Source organism: Myotis myotis, unplaced genomic scaffold (assembly GCF_014108235.1).
Source record: "Myotis myotis isolate mMyoMyo1 unplaced genomic scaffold, mMyoMyo1.p scaffold_m19_p_18, whole genome shotgun sequence".
Lineage (NCBI taxonomy): Eukaryota > Metazoa > Chordata > Mammalia > Chiroptera > Vespertilionidae > Myotis > Myotis myotis.
Genome location: NW_023416322.1, coordinates 37,719,979 through 37,742,951, shown reverse-complemented (window position 1 = coordinate 37,742,951; position 22,973 = coordinate 37,719,979). Strand labels below are relative to the sequence as shown.

General features: G+C 48.8%; 2 long non-coding RNA genes across 2 annotated transcripts; one reads left to right on the top strand and one right to left on the bottom strand.

The window, feature by feature from the left end:
- The first annotated feature begins 15,804 nt into the window (after positions 1–15,804).
- LOC118673166 lies at positions 15,805–19,342 on the top strand. Its single transcript, XR_004973324.1, has 3 exons — positions 15,805–16,498; positions 18,747–18,781; positions 18,916–19,342. It is a non-coding gene; the product is annotated as an uncharacterized LOC118673166 (long non-coding RNA).
- A 586-nt stretch (positions 19,343–19,928) lies between these two features.
- LOC118673165 lies at positions 19,929–22,563 on the bottom strand. Its single transcript, XR_004973323.1, has 2 exons — positions 21,874–22,563; positions 19,929–20,825 (listed from the first exon to the last, which is right to left on the bottom strand). It is a non-coding gene; the product is annotated as an uncharacterized LOC118673165 (long non-coding RNA).
- Positions 22,564–22,973: the final 410 nt, after the last annotated feature.

Here is a 22,973-nt window from a genome sequence, read left to right as displayed (position 1 = left end):
GTTGCAGGGCCAATCCCCACACTGAAGGTGAGTGTGGGGAGGCAACTACTAGGTGTGTCTCTGTCTCATCTATGTTTCTCTCTCTCTCTCCCCGCCCCCCCACCTTCCACACTCTCTCTAGAAAATAAAATAAGAGATTGATATAGTTCTGAATGCATGAACAGGAGTGTAGTCATGCAAATTTTGACTTAACTGGTGGCCTTTTCTAGGGCCTTACTGGTATTAGCCGATGGCATGTATTTTGAACTAGTGACCTGGTGCACAGATTCGTACACATTGAAAAGAAATTAATTAGAAGGTGGCTGGCAGGGCAGGACTGGGTGAGATGGGCCAGACATGCCCTGGAGCCAACCTCCGAAGGTCCCTCCACTGCCAGCCGCACCTGGGGTGGCACCGTGGCTTGAAGGGCATCTGCGAGGTCCCTCTGGCAGGTGGGTCCCTAAGCCTGGCCTGCAGGTATCAGGCCGAAACTAGCTCTCAAACATCTCCCGAAGGGGCCTGGAGTGCGAGAGGGCACTCTGCAAAGTTGCTGTCGTTCAGGATGTGGAATGCAAACGCAAGTGTGCAGTAAACCGAGATTAGGGTCGACAGTGCCCCAGCAGCAACATAACCCACGGCCGAAGGTGGAGTCTCACGGCCCTGCGAGGAATCAGGCTTCCTCCTCTCTGGTTTCGGGGTGCGTCAGCCGAGAACCATCACTGTCAAGTCACTGCAGCTTGGCAGCCCCTGTGCTGAGCATCTGCCCCCTGGTGGTCATTGCACGTCATAGCGACAGGTCAGACAGTAGGAAGGACACTTAGCATATTAGCCTTTTATATAGAGAGAGTATATAGAACAGCGGTTCTCAACATGTGGGCCGCGACCCCTTTGGCCGTCGAACGACCCCTTCACAGGGGTCACCTAAGACCATCCTGCATGTCAGATATTTACATGACTATTCATAACAGCAACATTACAGTTATGAAGTAGCAACGAAAATAATTGTATGGTTCAGTCACAACATGAGGAACTGTATTTAAAGGGCCAGAAGGTTGAGAACCTCTGATATAGAGAGATAACTACAATTCATTAGCCAAGCAGAGAAGGCATTTTCAGCAAGAAGGTTTCCCAGCTTCTGAAGGAGATGGGGCTGTGTTAGAGCCCTGACTGATCCCTGGACTGTAGATCGAATGTATCTTCCAAGGCCTTTATGCAAGGATTGGCGACAAACAAACAAAACAACCCCCCAAAACCAAATAAACCCTGCTGCCCACTTGCCTCCCCAGAAACCCCAGGAGACATCCAGAAACAGAGGCCCCAGACCTCAGCAAGCCTTTCCTGGGCTTCAGAGGCCAGACCTGCTTGGGAAATGTCATCGACAGAACAACAGTCCCCGTGGATGCAGAGCAAGAGGACTTAGGGAGCTGGCTTGGGTCTCTGACTGCTTAGCCTGTGAACTTGGGCCAGTGTTTCACCTCCCTGACCTCACATTTCCCATGTCGTACCGCTTTAAGAACACAAGCCAGGTACACCTGGGCTGACGTTCAAATGAGAGGCACGTGTGCACGCCAAAGGTCTGCCCCCAAATTAAGTGTGTTCCGGTGTTGCCCCGTCAGTGGGTCTCACGGAGCCCAGACCGAACACAGCCCCCTCCGGGCAGGCCCTGGGGACCCAGGATGCTGCCAGGGCCCGGCTGTTCTCAGTGGCAGGTGGCAGAGCTGGGTGCTTCCTGCTGGGGTAAGGATTCCGGGGTTTCTGGCTGGAGGGAGGGGCAGGTAGGAGACGGGAGGAGAACGTAGGGTGGGTTGGATGCCTGTTAGCAGGCAGGGTCAGGAACTCCGGTTTTCAGTGTGCAAGCAGAAGGGCCCGGCCAAACCCCAGACCATTATCCGGCCACAGAAAGGAAAGTGAATCAGGCGACCAGGAAGAAGCCCGAGGTTAACCTCCGCAGACAGCGGCCCACGGCAGGGGAGGGCTTGCTGGGTGTCTGGGGTCTGGATGGGCGTCTGACAACCCCTCGAACGAGACGCAAAAGTCACGGAGTGTGGGCAGTGGCCGGGCAGCCCCGAGGCCCGGGCAGCACTGGCGGCGTGGGGAAAGGGCCCCCCCACTTCCCTGCTCCGGTGAGGTGCCCCTGACGGAGCAGCAGTGCTTTTGTCCCCCGGTTTTCGGCTCCAGTTTCTGGGAGGGGGTGGATCAGGCCCTGCTGCCCTGGATGCTGGGACTGCTGAGGGAGCAGGAGGGCCACGCCAGCCTGGAAAGCCCCAGGGCACAGTGACCGAGGCAGAGAGCCCACTCCCAGTGCCCTGCAGGGCCATGGCTGCCGTGGCCCTCCCTGGTCCAGGACCACAGGACAGCCCACATGGAGAGGTGGCTGCCGTGGCCGTCCCTGGTCCAGGACCACAGGACAGCCCACATGGAGAGGTGGCTGCCGTGGCCCTCCCTGGTCCAGGACCACAGGACAGCCCACATGGAGAGAGAGGTCACTGCCGGCAGGCACCTGGGCTGAGCCTGGTGTCTCCATGAGGAGTCCAGGAAGGAGCCTGTATACCATCAGAATTACATTGATGTTGATTTAACTGATTGTTATAACTTAAGATGCTAATGGCACCTCCCAGGGCGACCATTAAGAAAACAGTAGAAAATATCTACTAAGAGAAATGACGAGGGAATTCAAATGCCATCCCTGCGTGTTTTCCTTTGAAAGCCTCCTGCTCTCCAGTTGTCAGTGAAATGCTGGGAGCCTTAACTCCGTGAGGGGAGGAGAGGTGCTCACGCTCCTGCCCCCTGCGTCCCTTCGCTTTCCAAGCGTCTTCCCAAATAAGACCACGTTTGCTCTTCACAAACACCCTGTGAGGCAAGCTGTATAATATCAGTTTATGAGTGAGGGCTCGGAGGCTCAGAGAGGTTAGGGAAGCAGCCCGAGGACACACAGCCAGTGGGAAAGGTGGGACTACACTGAGGTCTGCCTGATTCACGGACAGGGCTCCTGCCTCCAAGTCCAGCTCAGCACTTGGCCGCCAAGATGCTGGCTTCCTTGTCCTTTGCTCCTTCTCCTCAGTTTTAAAATATCAAACATGAGCCGAAGTAAAGAGATAGTAAAAGGAACCCGCATGTACCCATCTCTCAGCTTCAACCCTTTGGGGCAATCTAGACCCATCGACATCCCCGCACACTATCCCCTGCCCACTCCCATTCTTTTGAAGCAAATCCCAAATAGAGCCTTTCAACCGTGAAATTTTCAATACGTGCCTTGAAAAGGTGTTTGTTTTTACATGTCACCACCAATATTATGATCACTTCCGAAAAATAATTAATTCCTTAATATCATCCAGTATCTAAGTTAGTGTTTTAATTTCTCTGTCTCTTTTTAAAGTTTGTTTGAATATGGGCCCAAATATGGTGCACACAGTGCAATTGGTATTTTTCATTTATAGATTTCCCCTCCCTCTTACTCCCCACCCCCTACAAGCAGTTTATCTGCTGAAAACAATGGTTCAATTGTGCGGTGTAGCCTCTCAGAATCTGGACTTTTCTGATGGCAGGGCCATAGTGTCACTGGTGTGTCCTCTGTTTTTGTAAATGGGCAGTTAAATCTGGTTCACTGATCAGGTTCAATGATCAGGAAGTTCAGAAGACAGATCATCTCCTTTGTCCTCACGACATTTTTATCTGTGAAACTTGGAAGCAGTTTAAAAGTCTGCTACCAGGGGGAGAGCTACATCATGGTAGTTCGCTGTTACAGGGGACTTTTATGCAGTCATTAATAATCCTCGTTTTCAAAACATATTGAGCGATATGGGGAATGTTTATTATACAATGTTAAGAAAAGAGGCAGGAATCAAAAAACTCATATGGTATGCCATATATTTTATACAGAGGAAAAGGATGAAAAGAAACCACTAATTGCAAGAAAAAAACCCAATTATGCTAATAGAGGCTTTAGAATTATGGGGGATGTATTTTCTTTATTCTTTCTGTAGAATTCAAGTTTTAATAATATGTTACTATGACTTTTATAATCAGAAAAAATAATCTAACATAATTTGTGGAACTCCCATGTGTCATATTGTGATTTTCCTGAAGTCATCCACAGGACCACAAAGTGTTACCTGCAAACGCACAAGGCGGTGCGACCACATGAACAAATGACGGGTCAGTTGCTGGTTGGTGACTGGCTTTTGATGTCTCTGAATGCTGATGTTGGTTACAAAGACCAGTCTGCAGGTCACGTGGGTGGAGAACAGTTTATCAGAAAGGCCCCTGGAGAAGCCCTGGGCTTAGCTGGCCTGGTCAGTGGGCGTGGGTCTCCAGAAAGCCAGGCCGCCACCTGTGCCTCCTCCACATCACTCATCACAGGACCTCACACTGCAGAGACACCATCCCCAGAGCGAGGACAACCGGGGGCAGCTCCAAGCATGTGGAGCAGGGCGAGGCCAGGGCACAGCCCCCCTTAGGGCATGCTGGGGGTCCCTCAGCCAGGAAAGAAGAACCAGACGGCAGGTTTGAGCCAGACAAAGAAAGGCGTGAGAATTCCATTCATAGTTTCAACCTTCTGCTTCCCAGTCCAGGTTAGCCCAGATCAGTGTCCCTAAAGCAGGCATCAGACATTGATCTACGTGAAAAGATGATTAGATGTAAAGGTCCAGGAGGCCTGTTTCTAGCTCTGACACTCTAATCCTTTCTGGGGCCGGGGGGTCAAAGTTCCTGGGAGAGGGAGAGGGAAAGGGAGAGGGAGAGGGAGAGAAAGAGAGAGAGAAGGAGAGAGAGAGAGAGCGAGAGAGGGAGATTGTTTCCTCACTCATAAACGATCATTTAAATTTTGTCCTCACATGTATACCATCATACCATTAGATTGCGGCATAGATGTCACACACACACACACACACACACACACACACACACACACACACAGTGCTTGTGAGAGCCACACCACAACCCAAATTCCACTCATGCATTTCAACTCCCGGGAAACCACAAATCACTAGGGTCACCCTCTAGCCAACCAGTCTCTTCCGTGTTATTCCTGGTTCCCGTTAAGTGGATGATAGATTTTAAAATGTTTCTTTTTCTATTTATCAAGTTGGCACAAGCCGATTACAGGGAAGTGGGAAAAGGCAAAAAAAAAAAGTATAAATAAATAAATAAATAATCACTACCTTGGCCACACCGTTCCGCGGTAACCACGGCCAACATTCTGCTGTCTCTCCTTCCAGCCTTTGAATCGTATATTTACATGTTCACATAGTTGCTATCACATTGTACATACAGTTTCATATCAATGTTGTACTTGATATCATAATCAGGAACCCTGTCCCATATCACTGCAATTCTGTGTCGATAGCCTTGTGTTATTATCTGCTATGCTTCTCTGAGCCGACTAAGCAATCACTAGTACTCGCTGAGCTTCCGCTAGGTATATGGCAGGTAAGGTGAAACATTCTAGGGCACGTGGCTATCACCATGTTTCTGTCGGTGAGAAGAAGAAAAACATGGACATGCAAAGCTTTCAGACCAGACCAGGGAGGAGGGGGGAGAGAGACAGGACAGGTGACCGTGGGGACCTTATTTTCTGAGCTGAAAATTGGTCCACAAGATCTGACCAAGGTGACCTTGGGCAGGCCATTGAGTTTCTCTGTGCCTCAGTTTCCTCTTTTGTAAATCGGGGATGAGAGTAGGACTTGTCTCTAAACCGTCCTAGAAAATAGCCCTACGCGAGTGTTTGCTGTTTCATTACTGGGGTGGGGGCGGAGGATACAAAAATATTTCAGGAGCTGTTGCTTGGTTGTCAAAATATTTGCATTTCTAGTACATTCTAACGTAGGGATCGTGGTGCAAAATATTTGAAATCTGAACTGTCCTGGGAGACACAGAATGCAGGCGGCCCTTGGAGGAAGGGAGTGGGGAAGGGAGAGAGAGAGAAAAAGGGACAGAAAGAGACAGAAAGAAAAGAAGACACAGAGAGTCGTTCCAGCCAACAATCAGGGAAGACTACACCAGGGAGGAAAGATCGGAAACGGGCTTTAAAATCTTCCTTAAAAACCACAGCCCTCGGATCCAAACGGTGGCACGCGGAGGGAGAGGGACCACGCCTGGCCGACCCCCTCCCGGGACTTGAGCTCCACCCGCAGAGCCGGCCCACCTCCTGGGTCGGAGAAGGCACTGGGCTCGCCTCGGTGGGGCCGAAGGGAACACGCCGGACAGAAGACGAGAGGAACTTCTCGGCCGATGCTTTCCCTCCTCGTTTTAACCAGGAGCCAAAGCCTGCGCTGGGACTTTGGTTCCAGGGCAAACATTCTTCACTGTTTTCTCAGCGCGATGTAACCCGACCCGGGGCTCTCAGCCGAGGTCCAAATAGAACATGCTCGCACAGCGCCGGACTCCCTGGCTCAACATGACAGGTCATCTGGCCCAGGAATTATTCTCTTCATTTTTCGAATGATTTGACAAGGAGTGACTTTCCCATTAAAAAAATTCTTTTTTACTTGAGCAGCATTTTTTTTTAAAAGAAAAAAAAGAAAAGACTAATAAGGACTTGCCTGCTGTTGACAGCCCTGAGGGTGAGAGGAGACTGACTGGAGCCACACAGCCTGGGCCCAACTCTGGGCCCTTAGTGAGGGACCAGGGCCTCTCGAAGGTGCTGGTGGTGGGCACGGGCAGCCCAGGGAAAGCTGCAGGTTGAGAAGAAAGACTGGGCCCGGCCCATGTGGCTCAGTGGTTGAGCGTCCACCTTTGAACCAGGAGGTCCGGGTCAGGGCACAGGCCCAGGTTGTGGGCTCGGTCCCCAGTAGGGGGCGGGCGGGAGGCAGCCGATCAGTGATTCTCTCTTGCCATGGATGTTTCTATCTCTCCCTCTCCCTTCCTCTCTGAAACCAATACAAAATATATATATTTTAAAATCAATTTAAAGAAAAGAAGAAGAAGAAAGACTGGGACTCAGCTAGTCTTTCGATTTTGCTTGTGTTTTATCACTTGGTCTGGGAAGTAGCTCTTTTTATGATTGACACAAAGAGAACTAACCCCAAGGAGGTTAAATGTGGTCCGATGGCATGGTAACCGGGGCTTTTATGCCAGCTCTCCCCTGCGGGGCCCGAGCGCCGGAGGAAAGGGGCTTCCTCCGGTCCCCACCTCACAGGACCCAGCTCGGCGCAGGCGCCCCATCCTGTTGGCTCGGTGCGTGACTGTAGAGCAGCCCGTTTGAAATGAATAAAACTAAAAAAAAAAAAGACCGTACCCTTTTATGTAATGATGGTTACTTTGAATTTATATTAGTTCACACAAACACTCCATCCATGCTTTTGTTCCGCCCCTCCGGTCCAGTTTAAGAACCCATTGTGGCCCTCGAGTCAAAAAGTTTGCCCACCCCTGCTCTAGAGCCTTGGACGATGCCTGCACTCTCCACACCTGGGCGCTAGGTAAGAGGCTTTAACAGTCCAAGGGGCACCCTCTCGGTGAATTCCCTTCTGACGCCTGGACGCGCTGTGCCAACGGGAAAAGAGGGCATCCATCCCTTCTGCCCCCTTTTTTCCCTAAGCCGATGGCATCCGTTTCCATTGCCGCTGTGCCAGAGCAGCACAAACACCGTGACTGAAAACCACGCGACGTTATTCTCTAGTCACCGTGGAGGGGAAGCGTCGGAGACCCGTTTCACGGGGCTGACGTTGAGGTGTCAGGAGGTGTCTACGGGTGGCGCCTGCCTGCAGGACCATCACAGGCCGGCGTTCCAAAGGACTCGGAATCTAGCCTCAGAAAAAGCCTTAGAAGATGAGTCAGTCCTCAGCGCCATTCTCCTGGGGGCCTGGAGGAGAAAGTCACGCAGCACGCTAATCAGCAAAGCTAATAAAGGACCCTGGAGACACCGCTCCCTCTCCGCACGCCCTGCGCTCAGCCTCTCCGCTGGCCTGCCCAACCCTGGCCTGCCCTACGCTGCCCGGCAGCCAAACCCCTAATTGTTCCCAGGGAAACGCGAGAGCATCAGGATTTAATTTCGACGCTACCCGCTCCCAACCAATCAGCAGGCTGTCGCTGATGCGGGGAGGGCGGGAAGCTCTATCCACTTCCTAAATTCTTGGGTGTGTTCCTGGGTCTGTCTGCCACAGCAGGGCCCGGGAGGCATCCGTGTCCAGCCCCCCGCGGTCCCATCTGGAGCATCTGTAGGACCAGCCCTCTGTCGCAAGAAGCAATGGACGGGGAACTGCTCGAGGCCGAGGCTGACTGCGGAGGCCTCTGGTGAGGGGCGAGTCCTGCCTGGCAGCCCACCTGGCCTAGAGCTCTCAGGGCCATCCCACCTCCCCGAGCCAGCCAGCATCTCCTCAAAGGCCTTCCTTCTTCCTGCTCCCAAATGAACACCATCAACCAAAAGCATGAGGCTGGGTGAGATCTCACTTGGTTCAGTAACTCCCGGCCATCCAGTCCTGTTGCTCTGACGTGATCCAGCCCTTTCTGATTCGCTGAGCTGTGCTTGTAGGCTCTTAGCTGTGTGTGCAAGTCACCCACGTGTATAATAGTGACAAGAGTGGCGATGTAGTCGTGTTTCCCGCTTTGCCGCACCTGATCCTCACACCAACCCTGTGAGGTGGGTATTCCTGTCCTCCCAGTTTCCCCAGGAGAAACCTACCCAGGGCGAGTGCATGTGACTTGCCCAAGGTCCCTCAGCTAATCAGTAGCGGAGTCAGAATTCACCACCTGACGCAGGGCGAGGCAACGCAACACACCCGTCTTCCTAATCACCTGGGTTGTGAGCTGGACTCCACCCTGACGGGTGTTCTATCGAGCTGTCAGGCATCCTGCCTCGGAGGCAGAGAAGGGCTCTGGGTCCACAGATGAGGCTGGGCTCAGCCTCCGAGCCTTCCAGACCTCCCTGTCCAGCCGCGCTCCTCCCTTCCATTTGCTGCAAGACAAGTGCGTCCAGGAGGCCAAGGTCACGGCCCCTAAGAGCTAAGTTAAATCCTAACTTCTAGCCACAGCCTTCGCCAGGAAGTTTCTTAGCTTTTTCAGTCTGAAGAGTTGGCCTGACCCTGGGTCAGGTGGCTCTTCGCTTGGCCCAATCAGTTCGTCTTGGGGGCATTGCCCAGAGATTCGATTTCTGACCCAAAGGCGACCTGGGCGAGATTACAGGACAATCACACTCGAGTTCAGCATCTCGCATGGTCCTCTGCTGTGCTGACATTCACATTGAATAGTCACATGTTAAAAAACTCCCCACATTGTCCGTGTTAATGGTCTGCTGTGCTATTATAAGAATGTTTGCTTAGAAATGTCTCTGTTGTTTGGCACTTGGGCCGTTTCCAATTTCTCACGTTACTCCACAGAAAATAGATCACTTCCCATTTGCTTAATTTTTTATTTACTTCCTTGTAGATAAGTTTCCTAAAGTGGAATTAATAGTCCAGAAGCTATGAACATTTTTATAGCTTGTAATACACATAACCAGATTGTTTGTTTAAGGAATTACACCAACTCATATTATCACCAGCAATCTATTTTCCCACAATACTGTTAACAGGAAGTTTATCATTTTAATTTGTTTTTACTAGTTTAACAGTTTCTAGAAAGATATCTTTTTTTCCCCTTTCTTATTGAATTTATTGGGGTGACATTGGTTAATAAAAGGGTTAAGGTGTATAGTTCTATAACACACCATCTGTATATTGTATTGTGTTCACCTCTCCTAATCAAGTCTCCTTCCATCACCATTTATCCCCTCTTCTATCTCCCCCTGCCTTTCCTCCTGGTAATCACCATACTGTTGTCTGAGTTGTGTGTCTGGGGATTTTTTTTCTTAATCCCTTCATCTTTTTCTTTTTTAAGATTTTTAAATTAATTTTTAGAGGGAGAGGAAGGGGGAGAGAGAGAGAAACATCTATATGAGAGGGAAACATTGATCAGCTGCCTCCTGCATGCCCCTTACTAGGGAGTGAGCCTACAACTGGGGCATGTGCCCTGGTGGGGAATGGAACCTGCTACCTTTCCGTGCACAGGACAACACCCAACCCACTGAGCCACACCGGCCAGGGCTCCCTTCGCCTTTTCCACCCAGCCCCATGACCTCCTGCCCTCTGACAGCTGTCAGGCTGTTCTCTATCTAGAATGACACCTTAACGTTGTTTAGATATGCTTTTCTTTATTGTTTTCAAGGCTGTATCTTTTTCTATGTGATGTACTTTTGTTCTTTTGATTTGGGAATAAACTGTTCATCTCCTTTGGAATTGAGACATGAACTACATATTTGTATCAATTCTTTCCTATTTCAAAATAAACTTCAAGTAGTTCTATTTTTCACATAGCTTTTATTTTTATAGCCTTGTTTTATATGTATCTACCATAAATTTAGAATAATCTTTATATATTCCTAACTTGTCTTTAACAGTATTTTTCATTTCTTCAATATTTATCACCCCTTCAAACATGAGGTAGCCATGTTATTTTTCCCATTCTTAAGAGTACTGGTGTATATTTTACTCCAATCCATCTACAATTTATTCCATACTAGAGGCCCAGTGCACGAAATTCGTGCACAGGTAGGGTCCCTAGCCGCTGCCAGCTGCCGGCCGGGGCCTTCCTTTGTTCTGCACTGCCTCCTGGTGGTCAGCACATGTCATAGCGAGCCGATCGAACTCCTGGTCTGTCAAACTCCTGAGGGGACACTTTGCATATTAGGCTTTTACATATATAGATGATGTGATGTATTAATCCGGAGTAATTAACTTTCTTTCTATTATCCCATTGCCTGAACAGTTAGTTAGCAATGAACTCTCTCTGCATTGTATTGCTTCTTCTCTGTTGTAAATTAACTGTATAAAGTAGGAATTTCTTTTCTGTTTCATTCACACAGCAAATATTTACTGAGCACCTTCTATGTGCCAGGCACTGTTCTAGGTGCTCAGGATACAACTACGAACATCCTATTGGAGGAGTCAGGGGAGAGAGAGAAATTTTAGGAATAGAGATAGATGGATAAATAAATAACAAGTACGGTAAGAAAGAATGATAGGAAGCCTGGCAGGAAGGTGAAAAGTTATTTTCAATGGAATGTAAGGAAGTGACATTTGAGCAAAGACTTGAAGGAAGGGAGAGGACAAGCATGCAAATACCTGAGGGGGAGGGGCGCAGGGAGGGAAGGTTCCGGTGGAGAGAACAGTAATTGTCAAGGAATGCCAAGTTTCCTGAGGACGAAGGGGCCTGGGGTATTCGGGCTGTGGTGCTGAGGAAGCCTGGAGGAACGCAGCGGAACCCACAGACCGGGCAGGAGGCCCCCGGCAGTGGTCCGGGCAGGAGGCCGTGGTGGCCTCGGTCAAGGCAGTGGAGGTGAGGGGCTGAGCAGTGGTTGATTCTGGATCTATTTTTGACCTTAGGATGACTCCACATATTTGGAGCAGACCACTGGAGGGGTGGACTTGCCATTGACTGAGACGCATCAGACTGTAGGAGGTACAGTTTGCAGTTTGGAATTGGTCCTGTTTTAAGCTTCCGATGCTTTACATACCAGAGGAAGGTGGTCCACGCTATCTGTTTCCTGCTTGTGGGCCTATAGTTTGATAAATGCTTTTTTGCGAGGCATTTGAAATCCTGTGAGAGAGTCCTTATTTTTCCTATTATTCTATAAAATTGGTATCAACTATTCAGCTTCTATAATTATTCCGCAAGGCTTTAACCTAGCGTTGCATTACAGCTGTTCACTTTGAAAGCCGGTCACATTGATGAAGCTTTTTTTACTCAGCAATGATCTGGCATCTCTCTCTGTTTGTTCACATCCTCCTTTAGTTTTCCTGCTACGGTTTAATAATACTCTTGGAATAAATCTCATGGCTCAAAGAAAATCCTCAAGTAAATTTATTGTTGGTTTGTGGTTATAAATGGAATCTTTCTCTATTTTTATTTTATGTTTTTATTAACATAACCCTATTTCACTGACAGAAATGCAATTATGCGATGTGGGTTTCTTTTGGCTACATCTCTGCTGAATTCATTTATTATTTCTAGTAATTTCGGGGCTGCTTTTCTTGGAATGTTCAGGTATATAATCATGTCAACTACCAAAAAGTAGTAATTTTTTAATTCCTATATTTATAGCTATTACCAGCATTTCCAATGCCATGTTGAAAAGAATGGTGCTGGATGAGCCTTCTGGTCTTAACTTTCAAGGCGAGGAACTCTTACATCTCCAGTAAATGTGCTGTCGGCTTTCCAGAATGAGTACCTGGCTCTTCTCATCAAAAGATAAAAATCTCGCCTGGCCGCCGTGGCTCAGTGGTTGAGCGACAACCTATGAACCAGGAGGTCATGGTTCAATTCCCAGTCAGGGCACGGGTCTGGGTTGCAGGCTCGATCCCCAGTGGGGAGCGTGTAGGAGGCAGCCGATCAATGATTCTCTCTCATCATTGTTTCTATCTCTCTCTCCCTTTTCCTTCCTCTCTGAAATCAATGAAAACATACTTTTTAAAAATGTCTCAGCATTTTAAACAGCTAAACTTGTGCTGGACTGAATGGGCTACGTTGGGCGTGGGGAGCTGTTACCAGCGGTTTTCAGAAAGCCGCCTGGCTCCTGACAGGAATAGAGAATTTCACTGGTTTGCATCTCCCGGGGGGCGGGCGCACACCAGATGTTTGCCTTAGCATACCATACATTCCCAAGGCATGCACCCCGGGCCCAGGGGGCGGGAGCGGGGGCTCTCTCCCCAGGCGCAGCTGCCTGCAGTCCCTCTGACCCCTTGCCAAGTGCACAGGCTCATCTGGTCAGAGACTTCTCTTGGGCATCACAGGCCTTGGAACCGGAGTCCGAATTCCTGTGCACGGTCTGCCATTGTCGCAGGGGCCTTCTCTCCTCCGGCCAGATGGCCTCACCTGTACTCGGACCTCACAGTCCCCAGCAAGTTGCAGAGCATTTGGCAGGTGCTCGGGAAATATTGTCTCCTGAACAGAGGGGCTCACTGACCAGGAGTTGAGCAATGTTGAGCAATGTCACCTCCTGGCAGCACTATTATGTGGCATCCGTCTTCGGGAGCGGGGAGGGGCCTGAGGAGCCGGGTGACTTCTTTAAAACCTCTCCGTGTGTACATACGTCTCCCCCACCGAGAGCCTGCTGCAAACACACCTAACCTGCCCGCGTGTCTCCCCCGCAGGACGGGTATGCGGCAGGCATAAGAACTGGCTTCTGGGGTGGGGGCGCGGGGAGCTTTTCCAGAGGACATCTCTTTACTCAGCAAATATTTACCGCGCAGAGGGAGGGGGAAGGGCATTCCAGGGAGAGAGAGCAGTTTAAACAAAGCTAAAGAGGAAGGAAACCCAGAGATGTGTGCCTGTGAGTAGTGGAATTCAGGAGCTAAAATCTGGAAGATAACAGGAAACCCATCAAGAAGTCGTTGGATTCTCAGCAAAGGAGTTCGGGCTTATTTCTGCAGGCAAGAGGGAGTCAAAGAAAGATTCTGAGCACGAGATAGACATCATCAAAACTGCTGCTTAGGAAAACTAATTTGACAGGCAGCGGTGCCTAGCATGGACGGAGACGAGGAACCATGGTATAAAGCAGCCGGCAGTGACGGAGCGCTTAGCACGCACCCAGCACCACCCAAGCCCTTTAGACACAGTGTCTCACTCAATGAGGGTAAGAGATGGTGCGTTTCAGACTAAGTGCCCGGCACGTGGCGTTTTCCAGTCCTCACAGTCGCTCTGTGAGCCGAGTATTATTATTGCCTCAATTTCGCAAATGAGGCCTGAGGTTCACAGGGATGAAATATGAAATGCCCGAAGTCAGATGGCGATAAGCGGCAGAGCCAGGATTTGCCTTAGCATAATTTTCCTTGTGAGAATCTAGGTGAGAGTTGCTGGAGCCAAAACTCAGCAAAAGCACTGTGTTGGTCTGATTCCTAAGGGAGGGAGATGCTAGGAAGCAATGGCAAATGTCCTGACAATTGGTAACGAAAGGGCGAGAAACAGGAGAGGAGGGACAGAGAAAATGGATGTACCACCGACTAATGGACACCTAATGGACATGACAGAGCAACAGACAGGCAGGCTGGGAGAGAGCCTGGTCCAAGATAGCTCGCGGGTCAGAGCATGGGCGGCCAACAGAAAGGGGGCATCGTAATGAAAAGCAAGAACATTGGATTGGGGAATATAAACAAGCCCGGCTGGTGTGGCTCAGGGGTTGAGCCAGGACCTATGAACCAGGAGGTCACGGTTCGATTCCCAGTCAGGGCACATGCGTGGGTTGCAGGCTTGATCCCCAGTGTGGGGCATGCAGGAGGCAGCCGATCAATGATCCTCTTTCATCATTGATGTTTCTGTCTCTCTTTCCCTTCCTCTCTGAGATCAATAGAAATATATTTTAAAAAAACAAACATAGGAGGCAAAGTAAGTTAAAGGGATTCAAATATGTTTAATTTGATGTGTGGATGGCATTGTCAAGTAGAGCTATCTTGCAAGCATACGGGAAAATCATCTTATTCCTTGCACTCTGTTCCTCATTTATAATTTCTCATTTTTTAAAATTACTTTAACATTTTTTATTGGCGTAAAATATGCATAATATAAAATGTGCCTTTTAACCATTTTTAAGAGTCTTACGGTTTTTCAATGAGCATCGAGTTGACTTCTGGTTTCCCTTCCAGCATATGTAAGGAGTGTGTAAATCATCACCGGATTCTAACAGCACGTAAGAAGCTAAACAAACTGAAAATTCAACAACCCTCCCCAGATTCAGCAGGAAAGCGGAGGTCACAGGGCAAAGTGCTGCCCTGGACATCGGAGAAACAGACGCACAGACACAGAGCCACAACTCACCGGAGCACAGAGACCTCCGTGGGAGCCAGCAGCAGCGGAGGGAAACCTGAACTCTAGTGGACAGGTTGCTGGGGCTCAGCGAGGGCGAGTCTGAGTTCCAGGGGATCCCAGCGCTTTTGCTGAGTTTTGGCTCCAGCGCTCTCACCTGGATTCTCACAGGGAAAATGCCCGCATGCTGCCAGCAGGGGGAGGCGGAATGGCCGTGTGAAATAGGCCGAACGGAGCGTGCTGCTCTTCGCCAGGCCTGTGTTCAGGAGAAGCTGTCTTCCCAGAGCCTCTGTTGGGGTTCTAGCAGAGCTTCGTCCATCTGGGGAAGGGGAACAGCCAACTCCAGCCCACTCTAGCCATCTCGTCCCACCTACGGGAGAGACAACGGAGAAGCACTCGTGGAGGTCACAGCCCAGGGACACAGACTCTCTAGAAGACGAAGACCTGATCATAGGCCTGTGGAGCACTCCCCCTCACACCTCACCACCACCCCAGTAACGGCCTGCTTACCAGGGTTCCTTTCCCCCCATATACCATGTCTGGCTTTCACCAACAATAACAAAAGCTTACAAGGCATACCGAAGGCAAAAATTACGGTCTGAAGAGACAGAACCAGATTCATGTATGGCAGGAAATGTTGGAATTCTCAGGCCAGGAATTTAAAACAACTGTGATTAATATGCTAAGGGTGCTAATGAATAAAGTAGACAACATGTAAGAACAGATGGGTACATAAGCAAAGATATGGAAAGTCTAAGAAGGAATGTTTTAAATGCTACAGGTCAAATGCACAGTAACAGGCATGCTCTTGATGGCTTGATTAGTAGACTGGACATGGCTGAGGAAAAATCTCTGAGATTGAGACTATGTCAATAGAAACTTGCAACATTAAAAATCAAAGAGAAGCTGAAACCGGTTTGGCTCAGTGGATAGAGCGTCGGCCTGCAGACTGAAAGGTCCCAGGTTCGATTCCGGTCAAGGGCATGTACCTGGGTTGCGGGCATATCCCCAGTAGGAGATGTGCAGGAGGCAGCTGATCGATGTTTCTCTCTCATGGATGTTTCTAACTCTCTATCTCTCTCCCTTTCTCTCTGTAAAAAATCAATAAAATATATTTTAAAAAAAAATCAAAGAGAAAAAAAGACTGGGGGGTGGAGAGAAGAACAGAATACCCAAGAACTGTGCGACAACTTTAAAAGGGCTACATTTGCATAATGTATGGAATACCAAATGAAGAAAAAGAGAAAAGAACAGAAGAAATATTTGAAGCAGTCATGACTGAGAACTTCCCCCAAATCAATGTCAAATGCCAAATCAAACCACTGATCTAGGAAGCTCAGAGAACACCAAGGAAGGTAAATGCCCAAAAACCCACACCTAAGCATATCCTATCCAAACTGCATAGAAATCAAAGATGCAAAAAATCTTGCAAGAAGCCAGAGGACAAAACACCCTGTCTATAGAAGATTAAAGGTAGGAATTAATTTGACTTCTCAGAAACCATGCAAGCAAGAAGACAGTGGAGTGAAATATTTGAAGTGTGGAGAGAAAAACCCACCTCGAGTTCTGTACCTTGTGAAATGATCCTTCAAAAGTGAAGAAGGAAAAAAGACTTTCTCAGACAAACAAAAATTGAGGATATTTGTTGCAAGTAGATCTGGCTTGCAAGAAATGTTAAAAGAAGTTCTTCAGAGCGAAGTCAAATCTACATTTTAAAAAAGGGAGGGCATTGGAGAAGGAATAAGTAAAGGTAAAATTAAAACCTGTCTTCTCCTAATTGATCTAGCAGATAACAGTTTGTTCAAAAATAATAGCAACAATGTATTTGATTATGTAAAAATATGTAATGCATCCACCTATAATATATATACACACACACATATGTTTATGTATAAGTGAAGTGAGTGGCAGTAAAAATACAACGACCAAGAGGGAGAAATTGGGAATATTTTGTTATTATCGGATACTTCCACTACTTCTTCAGTGTTCAGTGTTATTTGAAAGTGGACTTGGATTAGTTGTAAATGTGTATTGCAAATCCCAGGGCAACCACTATAAAAAGTTAAAAAAAGTATCATTGATATGCTAAGAAAGGAGAAAAAAAATGAAATCATATAAAACACTCAATTAAAATCACAACAGCCACCCCTGGCCAGTGTGACTCAGTCAGTAGGAGCGTTGTCCCGTACACCGAAAGGTCCCAGGTCATCAGCTGCCTCCTGCACTCCCTACAGGGGATCAAACCCAAAACTAGGGCTTATGTCCTGACAGGGAATTGAGCCATCAACCATTCCATGCACTAGTGATGAGGCCCAATGAACTGAGCCACACTGGCCAGGGCCGAGTTCTTTCTATATTCCTGACACAAATCCTTTGTTGAACGTATGATTTGCCAATGTTTCTCCCAGCCTACACCTTATCTCTTCATTCTTCTTGTTTCCTTTACAGCAAAAGTTTTTAACTTTTTTGAAGGACAATGTATCCCTATTTTTCTTTAATGGATCATGCTTTTTTGGTCAAATCTTAGAGCTCTTTGCCTAACCTAGATCATTAAGATTTTCTTCTCTATTTTTCTCTAAAAGTTTTGTAGTTTTATGGTTTTATAAAATATATATTTTTATTGATTTCAGAGAGGGAGAGAGAGATAGAAACATCAATGATGAGAGAGAATCATTGATCGGCTGCCTCCTGCGTGACTCCTACTAGGGGTTGAGCCCACAACCTGGTCATGTGCCCTGACCGGGAATCAAACTGTGACTTGTGACCTCCTGGTTCATAGGTCGATGCTCAACCACTGAACCATGCAGGTTAGGCTGTAGTTTTTAATCCATGGTCTATTCTGAGTTAACTTTTGTATAAGATATGAGGTTTGTTTTTTTTGCATTTGGATACGCAACTGTTCCAACACAATTTGTTGGGGTAGGGGGAAATACTATCCCTTTCGGCAATGAATTGCCTTGAATAAATATCAATTGGCCATATTTGTGTGTGTCTATTTTTGTTTCACTGATCTACGTGTCTCTCTTGTTGCCAATACCACACCATTTTAATTACTGTAGCTAATTTTAGTAAGTCTTATAATCAGGCAGTGTGATTCCTCCAACTTTGTGCTTCTTTTTCTTTTTGTGTGTGCCTCTTTTTCAAAAATTGTTTTAGCTATTCTAATTCCTTTGCCTTTCCGTATAAATTTTAGAATCAGTTTGTGTATTATCTACTAAAAATCTGTTAAAGTTTTTATTTGAATTGAGTTCAGTTTATCAGTTTGGAGAGAGTCAAGTCTATCCTCTATTGAGTTATGTAATCCATGAACATGGTATATTTCCTTTTATTTAGGAGCGTTCTCTCATCAGTGTTCTGTGGTTTTGATTTCTTTCATCAATGTTTTGTGCTTTTCAACATAGAATTTCTATATATGTTTTAGGAGATTTATCCCTAAATCTTCATTTTTAAGCTATTGTAAATGATATCTTTTTTAAAATTCTGGTTTCCAATTTTTATTGCTAGGATATAGAAATATGATATATTTTTATGTGTTGGCCTTACATTCTGCCATCTTGCCAAACTCACTTATTGATTATAGGTGATTTTGTGTGTGTGTGTGTGTGTGTGTGTGTGTGTGTGTAAATGAATTGGTTGGGCTTCTCTGTGAATAGGGACAGTTTTATTTTCTCCTTTTTAATTCATATGCTGTTTTGTTTTGTTGTTTTGTTTTCAAAATCATCGATAGTCCTGGCCAGTGTGGCTCACTGGGTTGAGTGTTGTCTCATGCACCGAGAAGACACCTTTTGAATCATTTACGTTTTGCTCCTGAATCTAAAATACAGAGGGTAGTACTGTTGACTCCAGGGACAACCAACTTTTGTAATATCACTATCTTATCGCCAATTATTAAAACTAGTCTTCCCTGTTGACACACTTTCCGTGATTGCTGCAATCAATATTTACGTTTCCCTACAGCTGCACCGTCAACCTGATCTCTTTCTTCTTCTGTTTTGCAGCCACACCCTAGAACAAGACAAGATCTACCAACCAGGTGAGCTAAGGCTTCTGTGCACTTCAGAACGACGTCAATCTCTAGGGGTTGGGGCGTTTCTGCTTCCTTTTCCTCCAGAAAGCTGTAAGGCAGCTGTCCCCCCTAATCCGTGGTTTCGCTTTCTGTGGTTTCAGTTGGCTGCCCTCAACTGTGGTCCAAAAACACTAAGGACAATTCCAGAAATGAAGTTTTACATTGCGTGCTGTTCCGAGTAACGTGATGAAATCTCCCGCCCTCCGCCTCCGTCCTGCCGAGTGCGTGATTCATCCCTTTGTCCGGCGTGTCTGCGCCGTCTGTGCTACCGGCCGTTAGTCAGTAGCTGTCTCCACTGTCAGATCGGCTGTCACAGTATCGCTGTGCTCGTTCCCAAGTCACCCCTGTTTTCCTTAATAATGGTCCCAAAGGGTAGGAGTAGTGAGGCTGGCTCGGAATGTGCCAAATTAAAAGTAGAACTGGGCCTTAGCCGGTTTGGCTCAGTGGGTAGAGCGGCGGCAGGCAGACCAAAGGGTCCTGGGTTCAGTTCTGGTCAAGGGCACGTACCTTGGTTGCAGGCTCCTCCTCAGCCCAGCCCGGCCCCGGGTTGGGGCACGTGTAAGAGGCAACCAATCGATGTGTCTCTCTCACATCAATGTTTCTCTCAGTCTTTCCCTCTCTCCCTAAAAATTAATGGAAAAATATCCTCGGGTGAGGATTCACAACAAATAAGATGAAAGTAGAATTGGAATATGCCAAAGACAGACTGTAAAGTGCTTCCTTTACGTGAGAAGGTAAGAATGTATAGGAAGAAGCAAAGTATATATAGAGTTTGCTACTATCCATGGTTTCAGGCATCCACTGCGGGTCTTGGAATGCACTCCCTGCGGATAAGGGGGGATGACTGTGGTTCAGACGGTAGCTGAATAGGCAGCCCATCTGAGATCCATGGGGAAGGCAGCCCAGGTCAGTAGGGTGCAAGCAGACAAAGGGGTGGTTTCCACCAGGAAGCCCCTCTCCGTCTGATGGGGGGAACTGATGAGAAGTCGGCGAGTCATTTCTTTTGTTTGATTTTTAAAAAATGATTTAAAAATGTTTCTAAGTATTCAGCTGAGGTATAAAGGGGTGTCTATGCAGCAGAATGGGAAATGAAATAATAAATGCAATCGAAGAGTTAAAGTTCGCATATGCTTTTATATGCCAGGCACGGCTCTAACCGCTGTACATGCATTAGCTCACTTGATTATGACAAAACCCCCAACAAGGCAGGCATCGCCGTCGTCGTCCGGGTTTTCCTGGGAAATGCTCACAGGAGGGGTGCAGAGTCCAGAAAGAGGCTTTCGCTTTTGTGGAACATACATCTGCTTGCTTAGATTTTTGTCATGAGTCTGCATTACTTTTATCATTGAAAAGTACTTTTTCTTCAAATACTCTCCAAGAAGAGGTCATTGCACTCACTGTAGAATTGTTAGGATGTGGAAACCAGCTCAGATGAGTAAAGGAAGACGAGCCGTCACCTCACCACACAGAGGACACAAGGATTTTGGTGTGTGCGGCCTCAGGCCTTTTCTTTGTCTAAATACGTCATTTGATGTTTATGAAAAAACTGGCTCGCGCTGTAATGCTGCTTTAAAAGCTGCTTTTTCAGCTGACGATTGGATTCCGTCACGGCCATCTTCCCGTGTCACGGGGCGGCCTTCGCCTGGTGCACAGCGTGGCCTTGGCCATGTTTTCGGGGGCCTCCTTTCGCTGTGGGAAGTAGGACAGGGGCAATTCATCCAGCTCTGCTGAATGTGGCAGAGGAGCCTGGTGGATAAATCAGCCCTATCTGGTTTTCTTGGCCGTGAATCCTTCAGGAAAGAATGTGAAGTATTTTCCCCACATCCTCCCAGCAGGGCGGCCAGAGCTCTGGCCCTGGAGGTCTAAGAGGAGGGAGCTGGTTCTCCACAGAGCAGCAGCCTCACCTGTGGGGCGTGGCTCCCGGGACTGCAGAAGAGGGTACTGCACGCCCTGCAGAAGTTGAGCTCCCACGGGAATGCAAGCATCTGCCCAGTTCACAGGACGCCAAAACCTGGTGAGGAGATGGCTGTGAGGAGACTGGAAAAAACACCCCTGGGTGGCCAGCTGCTGGGAGGGGCCCGTGTGCGTGGGCAGCTCAGCAGCTTGCCTGGAGAAGCGGTGCCCACACACAGGAAGGACCAGCATTCAACACGTGGCCATAACCGTGCAGCCATAACCATGGCCACCTCCACCAATGGCGGGCCAGCTGCCCCACTTCCACAAGATCCAGCCCTTTGTTTGGTTATCCAGGGATTTCTGGGTATTGTTTTGCTTTTAAATATATATTTTTATTGATTTCAGAGAGGAAGGGAGAGGGCGAGAGAGAGAGAAACATCAATGATGAGAGAGAAGCATTGATCGGCTGCCTCCTGCACGCCCCTACAGGGGATGGAGCCTGCAACCCGGGCATGTGCCCTGACGGGGATCGAGCCGTGACCTCCTGGTTCCTAGGTTGACACTCAACCACTGAGCCACGCGGGTCGGGCTCTGGGGGTTTTGTTTGTTTGTGAAATTCAATGAGCCAAAGGAGGAAGCCCTAATGATGATATGAAACTTCTCGCCAGCATGGAAAAACAGAGAATATCGGCATTTCTTCCCCTCTGAGTGACATGGAGCTGTTCCTTCCTCAGATGCAGCACCTCGAGGGACATTCGTGCGGCTCAGTGTCTTCCTCCTGGATCGCTGGCTGTCGGTTCCCGGCGTCTTCTATGCCCTTCAGGGTGACCGGCTCCACTGGCTCGGCCAGCTCCGCGGATAAGGGGCCTGACCTGGGCCAAGGCAGATCCTGTGCCCTAACCGGTTTGGCTCAGTGGATAGAGCGTCGGCCTGCGGACTCAAGGGTCCCGGGTTCGATTCCGGTCAAGGGCATGTACCTTGGTTGCGGGCACATCCCCAGTGGGGAGTGTGCAGGAGGCAGCTGATCGATGTTTCTCTCTCATTGATGTTTCTAACTCTCTATCCCTCTCCCTTCCTCTCTGTAAAAAATCAATAAAATATATTTAAAAAAAAAAAGACAGATCCTGGCTCTGGCCCTGAGTCACTAACCACTCATCACTCACCTGAATCACTAATGTCCTCTGTGGCTCCCAGCAAGTCTCTTCAGCCTCTGTGCCTCCCTGCTCCGGTCTGCGAACCTGTAGGTCTGTGGACCTGTAGGTCTTTGCCCTGGGAGCCCTTGGCCTGTCGGAAGTCTAGACGAAGTCCCTGGCACCTTCGATGACTTATCCACGGAAAGAGTGAGTAGGTCACTATTTCCCCGTGTGCACCAGTCAAACCAGACTGCAGGAACGTTCCAGAACATGCTCGCACCTCCATGGTTTTGCTCTCGCTGTTCCCCTACAGTGAGTGCCCCTCGTTTCTGCCTCTTGACATCCTAATGGTCCTTTAAGCTTCAACAGTCACCACACTCCTCACGGCTGCCATCCTCCCCTGGGAAGCCGGCTCTCTCTCTTCTTCCACGGGCGGCAGCCGTCACATGCCTTTGATGGAGGCAGCGATCAGGGGACACGTTGCAAGCTCCCTGGAGCCGCAGGCTGGGCCTCGTTCATCTCTGCGTCCCCCACAGGACCCAGCCCAGGATTCTGCAAGTTCACGTGCAGCCCAACGTTAGTGGGACTGAAAGTGGGCCCTGGGCCTCTGCTGGGATGGAGCCTCCTCAGGCCCTGCAGCCTGAGGCGGGTGCCGGGAGTGCCGGCTGGGCGACTTCAGTGACTGGGACTCTCTACCCTCCTCCTCGCCGGCCCCTCCTCCTCGCCCGGCCCCTCCCCCTCCCCCAGCCCCTCCAGGAGCAGGAAACACTGTGTACTCGGGACTCTCTTCCATCAGACTTGGGCCCCTGAGGATCCTAGCCCCACCCACTCCGTCCCTGGGTCCCTCCAAAGAGGGCAGAGGCCCAAGTGGTCTGCAGGAAAGGGTCAGAGGGGCCGTGGGAGGGGCCAGCACCCCAGCTCCTGGTCTCTGGCTTGCCCCCTTCCCCCCAGTCCCCTGTGCTTGCTCTGGTTCTAAACCATGGCACTGCCCCTTGGTCTGGGCGGTTTGGAGTATGGATGGGGCGTGAGCTCGTGCTGCAGGCTGAGCCTCCCTCACTGCTGCAGAACGGGACAGCCCTGAGGGTGGGGATGAGGGAGCTTAACTCTTTTCTGGGGGAAGAGGCCAGGCT